The sequence below is a fragment of the Hydra vulgaris genome, chromosome 01 (genome assembly GCF_038396675.1).
Source record: "Hydra vulgaris chromosome 01, alternate assembly HydraT2T_AEP".
Taxonomy (NCBI): Eukaryota; Metazoa; Cnidaria; class Hydrozoa; order Anthoathecata; family Hydridae; genus Hydra; species Hydra vulgaris.
Window position 1 is genome coordinate 20,235,001 of NC_088920.1, and position 8,279 is coordinate 20,243,279.

Here is an 8,279-nt window from a genome sequence, read left to right on the forward strand (position 1 = left end):
TTTTAATAGTAAATTGTCATAAATATTTCGCTATTTATAAAACATTTTGACACATACGAACGGTTTCTTTTAGGTTTAACAGGCTGTTTAGCATACCTTCTGGTGGTGTCTATTTTCATAACTGATTTTAAAAAGTTCCTGTAAAACTGATGTCAGTTTTTTTAAGGCGTTAAATAAAAGCTAAGAAAATACTATAAGCGAACACTAAATATTATAATTTTATACTGTATTATATATTTCAGATAAATTAAATTGTTGTTATTTTAAATTAAAGTTAAACCCTTAAATGTTGAATCAGAATAATCCCCGCTTAATATACTAATTTAATTAATTCACTATTAACCCGTATTACGGGTAACATTGATTCATTGTTATAGTTAACCGTTACTGCTAGTCAATAATAAATTTATTAAAAAATTATAAACAAATCACTTATCTCTATAATAACTGGATAGCGCATCTTGAGGAATTTTAGTGCAAATTTTAAAGCCAAACGATGCCATTTTAGAAAGCTCCAGGTTATTCTATTTTACCTTAGTTATGTGAGTGTGTTTATATTAAATTTTTATAATACACAGTGTTTGTACAACATAGTTTGGGAATTATGGTGAGAATTATTAGAAGTTCTCGATTATTCAAATTGGATTTTATTCCCCGCGAAATTTATCCAACAAACTCATGCAAATATCATTTAGTTATTTAAACCTGCATTTTACCGACACTTTTTTTATTCAAGGTAATTTTTTTGTTTCTGAACACGAAAAATAATCCGCTTTTTGAGTTTTTCCTAAAAGTACTAACTTAATTAAAAATGCAGCAAATTAAAAAAAATTTAATTTTAAATACTCAAAAGATTTTAAAAATATACTAATCTTTTGAAAAAGCGGATACGAGAATAAACATTTGCGGAAACAATTTTGTTTACAAACCTATACCATCGACTGATAATATAGATTGAGAAAAGGTTGTGCTTTTAATTAAATGTTGTTATATTTTGTAAATACTCGCTTTTGTATTTAAATGAAAAACATTTTCCTTTATTCATTCTGATATTCATATACATGCATGTATGTATATGTATACAAGTCTATAAATACAATATTTCAGGCATAAAGGAATATATGTGATGTATATATATGCCTGTATGTAAATATATATATAATGTTTACTAATATATACATCACGTATGTATATGGTTGTGCATATACTAGTGTATACATTCTAAACTGAAAGATTATATCTAGTGTATATGTATGTGAATATGTATAAACATATGTGCATAAATACGTATATAAATATATATCTATACAAGTGTATACGCAGGGCTGTTCTTAAAAGGGTAGTAACCGGAACAAATTTTAATTAGTATTGGTGGCAGTAGAAAAAACCTATGCGCGCTACAATTACTAGAAAGAGGGGCGTTACAATTAGGTTGGCCCCGTTAGCAGCAAATCCAAAGGAAAGCCCTGCGTATCTATTCATCTTTTGAACTTAGTCGAAGTTACATTATTTGAAAAGAAATTTACTTGTTACATATGATACAAAAATTAAGTTTAAATGTAAACTGACCGTAACTTTTGAATCACTTGCAGCAGTTTTTTTCTAAATTAAAATTTCAAAATAAATAAAAAAAATCACGACCATTATATCAACGAGTCACGCATAACATAGAATAAAAAATCTTAAAGTATTGCTATAATGAACTTTTTTTTTAATTTAACTTTAATAAAAATGTTAAGTAACACTGAGGAATAAAATTATGCTCAATACAAAATACAAACTTTTTTTATTTATTGACAAAAATTTATAATAAAATATAATATACACGTAATCTCTTACTAAATACTCAGCAATAGCTGTTCTGACCCAAAATCGATGCAAAAAAGCATTTTTTCTACTTTTAGGGAAAATTTCTCTCATGGTAGTGTTGTCAATCGACATTATTATCTCATCGAATGTGAATCCCAAACCTTAATAGAGTGATATATACAAGTTCATATTTCTAAATACTGTAATACGATAAAAACAAATAAAATAATGCGTCCTTGTATATATACAACATCCGTACTCATGCCTAATTATTAAGATAGATTAATAAAATACTTACTCTTCAAATACTCGCAGCATTCACTATCATTTAACATAATCTTATCTAATATTGAACTCATTTTAAAAATGCACTTATATCGTAATAATGAAAATTTCAAAAAACTTCAAGAACACCAACAACATAGTTTTTAGAATCATTTTCCTATTTATTCTCAAACAATATAATTACTTTCTTCATACTTACTTTGCTAAATATATTAGACATATAGTTGTTAGTTTTTTATAAGTTTTTATTGCCAATTGAAACATCCTTTACGATTTATTTTCGTAATGCTTAGCACTGCAACGGATCTTTTATGCTTAACAGCTAAATTTACCATTAAATAAAATTACATTTTTTATAATAATTATAAATTTTAAATTTTTTTGTAATAAAAACATTAAGTCTAATGTTCTATTTTATTTTGTTATAATTACGCCAAAAAATAGTTGTGACTTTTTAATTATATCACAAGATACCAACCTCATTACCGTATAGTTTTAAGATGCCACGACTGGTTTTCAGATCTCCAAGTCTCATAGCCAAATAAAGTTTTTAACTTCTATGCCTCAGTTTATTGCAACAAATAATTAATGGAAAGACTCTAGCTTAATTCAAGCCTTAACTACTTTTTAGCACAACATTTTACTTTTACATTATTATTTGATTACTCTCTGGTGCTTAATACACGGGAATGGACGTTTATTAATTTTTGAAACATTTTCCCACCCATCTCTAGCTCATTAGACTTTAGACATTAGTAACCAATCACTGATTGGCAGTAAAGATTTACAAATTTAAATCATAAATATAAAGTTCGAAATATACGAGGTAAATAAAAATATAGTTGCTTACAATTCCGAGACATGAATAAAATAAATACCAATTACAACAATACAATGACGTGTACGTAAAAATAATCCGAGAAATATATCTCTATATTACTCCAATTAAAATAAAAAATACAATAAATAAAAATAAATCTGCTGATTTTTTGCAGGAGAGTTTAGATGTTTCACTATAAGTTTATTTACCGCATTTCAAATGAATGTTATTGTATAAATATAATAACAACGAAATTTGTGTAAGATTGATAAAAAGAATTACTTATTTGTAGTTATAAGAAGCTCGCAGAAGACTTAAGTCAGTCTTGTCATCGAGTACCTTTTTCTTAGACGTGTAATACACATAAAAAATCAGTTGCATGCGTGGTCTATATGTATGTGTTACATATATACCTGTTATTAATATTATATTTTTTTTATCGATTTGTAATAAAAGTTAAGTTACATTTATTTATTTATTCAAATTTAAAAAAATTCTTTACAGTTGTTTAATTTGATTATTGTAGTTTTTAGCTTTTTTTTCAGAGAGTGTTCGTTGTTTAAGTTTAATAGTGATTCGTTTCTGGAAACTAATTTGTTAAATAAATAGGGACCACGATATGTAATTGAGAATTTTGAGAGTCTTGTTGTTTCAAAAGGTATCTTAAAGTTGCCTGTTGCTCTTGTATTGTATCTATTTATATTGTTTTTAAAAAAGTGTGCTGTAAAATGTTCTGGAACCAGACTTAGTTTATATTTAAACATGAAAAGAAAGTTTTGAAAAATATTTATTTGAAATATAATTAGTGCGTTTATTTGTTCCAGTAGGGGTTGAGCATGAGTAAATTTATTTTTGTTGTATACTAGTCTTGAAGCGTTTTTTTGACGTAAGTAAAGTGGTTGTAATTTAGATTTGTGGGTACTGCCCCATCCTATATTTGCATACATGAGATAGCTATGTATGAATGAAAAGTAGATAAGTTTTAGACTTTTTTGTGACAAAAATGGTCTTGCCTTGTAAAGTAAACCTATGTTCTTTGATATTTTTGTGTTTGTGTAGTTTATGTGGGATTTCCAGGAGATGTGTTCATCAATTATAGCTTTTTTGATGGTTATATTTTCTATATTTATTGTTGGTAGGTTCAGGGGTATTTTTTTAATTTGTTGATATATATTAACTTTTTTTAGTTCAGCATTTGTTTTTCCATAGAGGTCTTCGATTGTCTTTGACGAGTAAAATAAGTTTGTATCGTCGGCAAACATAATAGCTTTAAAGATTTTTGAAAAATCGTTTATATAAATAAGAAACAAAAGAGGAGCAAAAATGGAACCTTGGGGTACACCACACTTTGTTTTTGTTTTTTTTTTTAATTTTTTTTTTTAGGTGCCCCAAGAAGTCCTTACGGTCTTGTCACAGAACACCGCGGAAGTGCATTTAACCAGGAAGTTCACGCCTCCTTCCTTACCGTGACACGAAAAAGTCCAGAGCTCGTTTCGAACCTGGATCTCCTGCTTATAAAGCAAGCGCTCTAACCACTGCGCCACGGCCGCTTTTTTAGTAAATTTGAGTTGCTTTTTCTATCTATAATAACACACTGTTGTCTGTTATTAAGGTAGTTTTTAAACCAATTTAAATCTTGATTTTTTATACCATAGTTTTTCATTTTTGTTAGTAAAATCTCATGGTTGAGGGTGTCAAATGCCTTTGACAAATCAATAAAAATCCTTAATGTGATTTTTTTTTTTTAAATGATCAACTCATCCTATTTGAGAGGTCAAGGATTGCATGCTCAGTTGAGTGTAGCTTTTAAAAACCATATTGACCTTTATTGATAATTTTGTTAGTTTTTAAATATTCATTTAATTTATTATAGATTATTCGATCTCGAAGTTTTGAGAATACTAAAAGGATAGAGATTGGTCTATAATTGTTTAAAGAATTGGTTTCTCCTGATTTGATTGATATAATTTTAGAGATTTTTAGTTTATCAGGTACAATACATGTTGAAACTGATGAATTAAATACTTGGTAAATTGGATCAGTATCTCCTCAAAAACATCTGACACTACTTTGCAAGAGATATCATCGATTCCTGGGGACTTAATTTTAAGTGATTTAATAGCTATTTCAAGTTCGTCTTGATTTATTTCATTGAAATTTAAAGAGCAGTGTGAGCCTGTTAAGTAACTTTTAAATGTATTATTTGGGCATTGAATTTTCGATGCAAGATCAGCGCCAATGTTGGCAAAGTATTTGTTAAATTCATTGGAAATATCTCGCTTGTTGTCTGATTCACTTTCATTAATTATTACTTTAGAAGGCATTTTGTTAACATTAGATTTACTTTTACCAATTATTTCCTTCATAATGTCCCATGTCTTTTTTAAAAAAAGACATTAGAATGATTAGAATAATATAAAGTTTTGTGTTTTTTTTTTCAATAGGTTTTTGTATTGCTTGTAGAGAGATATGTTCGCTTCGCTTCTATTTTTTAAGTATTTTACTTATAGTTTTTGTTTTTGTTTTGAGGATTTTCTTATTTCTTTTGTTATCCATGGACAATTTAAATATTTTCATTTTTTAAATAAGTAAATGGCATTACCCATAAAAAACAAAAAAGTAACATTTTTTCAAATGTTTTTTTTAATTGATATTTAAACTATTATTATTTCTGTTTCAATTTTGTCTATATTTTCAATTTTTTACTAACTTACAGCTGAGTACAAAGCTGTCTGTCGTTGAAACTTAAGAGAAATTTAAGTTGTCTAAACAATGTAGTTTAAATTTGAGGAATATTTTAAGAAACAAATAATTAAAAAAAATATATGCTTGTATGTTTATGTAAGCTTGTGTTGTATTTATATTTTTAAATGTATGTGTGTAAAAATATGTGCACAAATTATTTGAATAAATAAAATATAAAAATTCGACATCTAAAAATTGTTAAAATAATCATTTTTATATTATTGCTTATTACATGTTGCGCTCCAATCTCATTTGACATGAAATATCCTGTCTTCTTATCACGGGATTGCGAATATTACTGGTTTAGATATTTATTTTCATCACTCGATAGTAATGCACAATGGAGTAAAAGAAACATTGAACCAACTACGCAGCATGTTTTGGATACCAAAAGCAAGAAATTACATCAAAACACTTATTCGAAAATGTCACTTTTGCAAAGTTTTGAAGGGCTGCCTTACCCTTACCCCAAAGCAACCCCTTCACCCTTAAGCAGACTTAATGATAACCACGCTTTTAAATTTACAGGTGTGGACTATGCAGACCCTTTATACATTAAAAATGTATACGAGGGCAGTATTGTATATAAAACTTGGATTTTTCTATATACATGTTGTACTACACGCTCTTTGTTTTTAGATCTGATTCCTGATTTGTTAGCTGAATCGTGTGTTTGTAGTTTACGAAGATTTACAGCAAAACGAGGAGCACCTGTGAAAATCATTTCGAACAACGGCTCACATTTTATCTCTAAATTCACTCAAGATTTTATCGCATCTTGTGGCATATCATGGCATTTCAACCCTGCTGCTGCACCGTGGTGGAGAGGATTCTTCGAAAGACTTGTTGCTTTGACAAAACGTTGTCTCCGCAAAGTAATTGCAAATGCACGCCTTACCTACAAACTACTTTAGCTGAAGTTGAAGCTGTCATCAATAATCATACAATTATATTTACATGTGATAAATTGTTGTTTCTAAATTGCCAAAGACAGTTACCGCCAGTTTACAATAAACATGAAAACAAATGCGCCCAACTATTTCCCGCAATAAATTATGCCCAATTCTAAATTGTATAGCCAATTTAGTCTGCGCGGATTTTGAGCGAAAGACAAAAAAACGCAATCACGTGAGGAAAAACTCAATATGAACTATCTTTTAAAGCCGATAAGAATTCCTTAAAATAAAAAATAAAAAAGTTTTGGAGGATAATAAAAATCTGGATGTTGTACGTTATTAGTCTGTCTTGTCAAAGTAAGGATATGTAAAAAGTAACTTGACAAAAAGGAAAAAAAACAACAGATTTTTGTAGCATGTTTTTCACAGTATAACAAAACTACCGTTTATGAGATTTCTACAAAAATATTCTTAAACCAACGAAGGGCGCATGCCCCCTCCCCCCATCCCACCCTAGGCTCGAAATTTTTTCTAAATAATACATCAACTAATAATTTATTTAAAAAATTGTTCGTTTGATAAAGATCGTAAATCGTAATGATATCATACTTAATAAGAATTTTATGCTTGCCCTGTTGCACTATGCCCCCCCTCCCCCTCCTTTGTATTAAGGACTCGAGAGTAGTATCATATTATCTGTAGTATTACCAATTAACTTATACTAAATATTTGGCCATGATATAAAGTAGGTAGTGATAATGACTAAATGTAAATTGTATTATTATTTATTACAAAACTTTGTTATATTTTGCATTTTGTTTTGAGTTTATATTTAATTTTAATAAAAGTTTATTAATGGTAATATAAGTAAATGCAATGCGAAAAAAAAAATTAGTAATGAAATTTTTCCGAATTCGAGTAAATCAAATGTCAATATCAAAAAACTATCAAATTTTCCAGATCTACCTCCGTGTCTAAAAGCAATTTAAAATCAGAATAGTTAACTATCTATTGTAAGTACATCAATGAATGTGTGTAATGAAATTAGCAGCGACGTTGGTTACTTTGTATTAAAAAAGGAAACAGTATCAAATTCAAATAAAATTACTGATAAATATAAATTGATAGAGATGACTAATATCATAAAAACAAGGAAAGAAGAGATTCCTAAAACGATTGCACTTTGAAAAACATAAGTGGCTTACTTATTCTGAAAAAGAACTGATTGTTTTCTAAATACTCCGCGTTATCTTCTGATAAAGGTGGAAAAGAAAGGGCGACGCCGTTGTATAAGTTATATAAGTTAAGCTATATAAGTCCTTAATCATTTTACTAATTTGTGCACAAATGCTAATATTGGCCTAAAACATATTTTCGTAGGTTGAAAACATGGTTAAGATCGAGTATAGGCTAAAATTGATTAATGGGTTTGGCTTTGCTGCATGTTCAAAGGCATACTATATCCATTTATGATATAATCGACAAATTTTCTATTTGTCGACAAATATTTATTTAACAAATGTTAAATAAATATTTAATTTAATTCAATTTGATACTTTTATTTTTATATATTTACGCGTAACAAACGCGTAACAGAAACAAAGCTATAGGTAATCTACTGTAAATAATTTTTAGTTAGTATAGAAGAAAAATTCGTTTCGAATTGGTCTCAACTCAAATGCGCCCTTGGTACATGGATGAAAATGTGCCTGTAAGTTGAAAAA

At 28.2% G+C, this 8,279-nt stretch overlaps 1 long non-coding RNA gene across 1 annotated transcript in view; it reads left to right on the plus strand.

The window, feature by feature from the left end:
• LOC136075180 (uncharacterized) overlaps window positions 1-146 on the plus strand; it is a 17,989-nt gene extending 17,843 nt beyond the window's left edge. The window contains exon 4 of the long non-coding RNA XR_010635726.1: window positions 74-146. This is a non-coding gene — a long non-coding RNA (uncharacterized LOC136075180). The remainder of the gene's footprint in view (window positions 1-73) is intronic.
• Window positions 147-8,279: the final 8,133 nt, after the last annotated feature.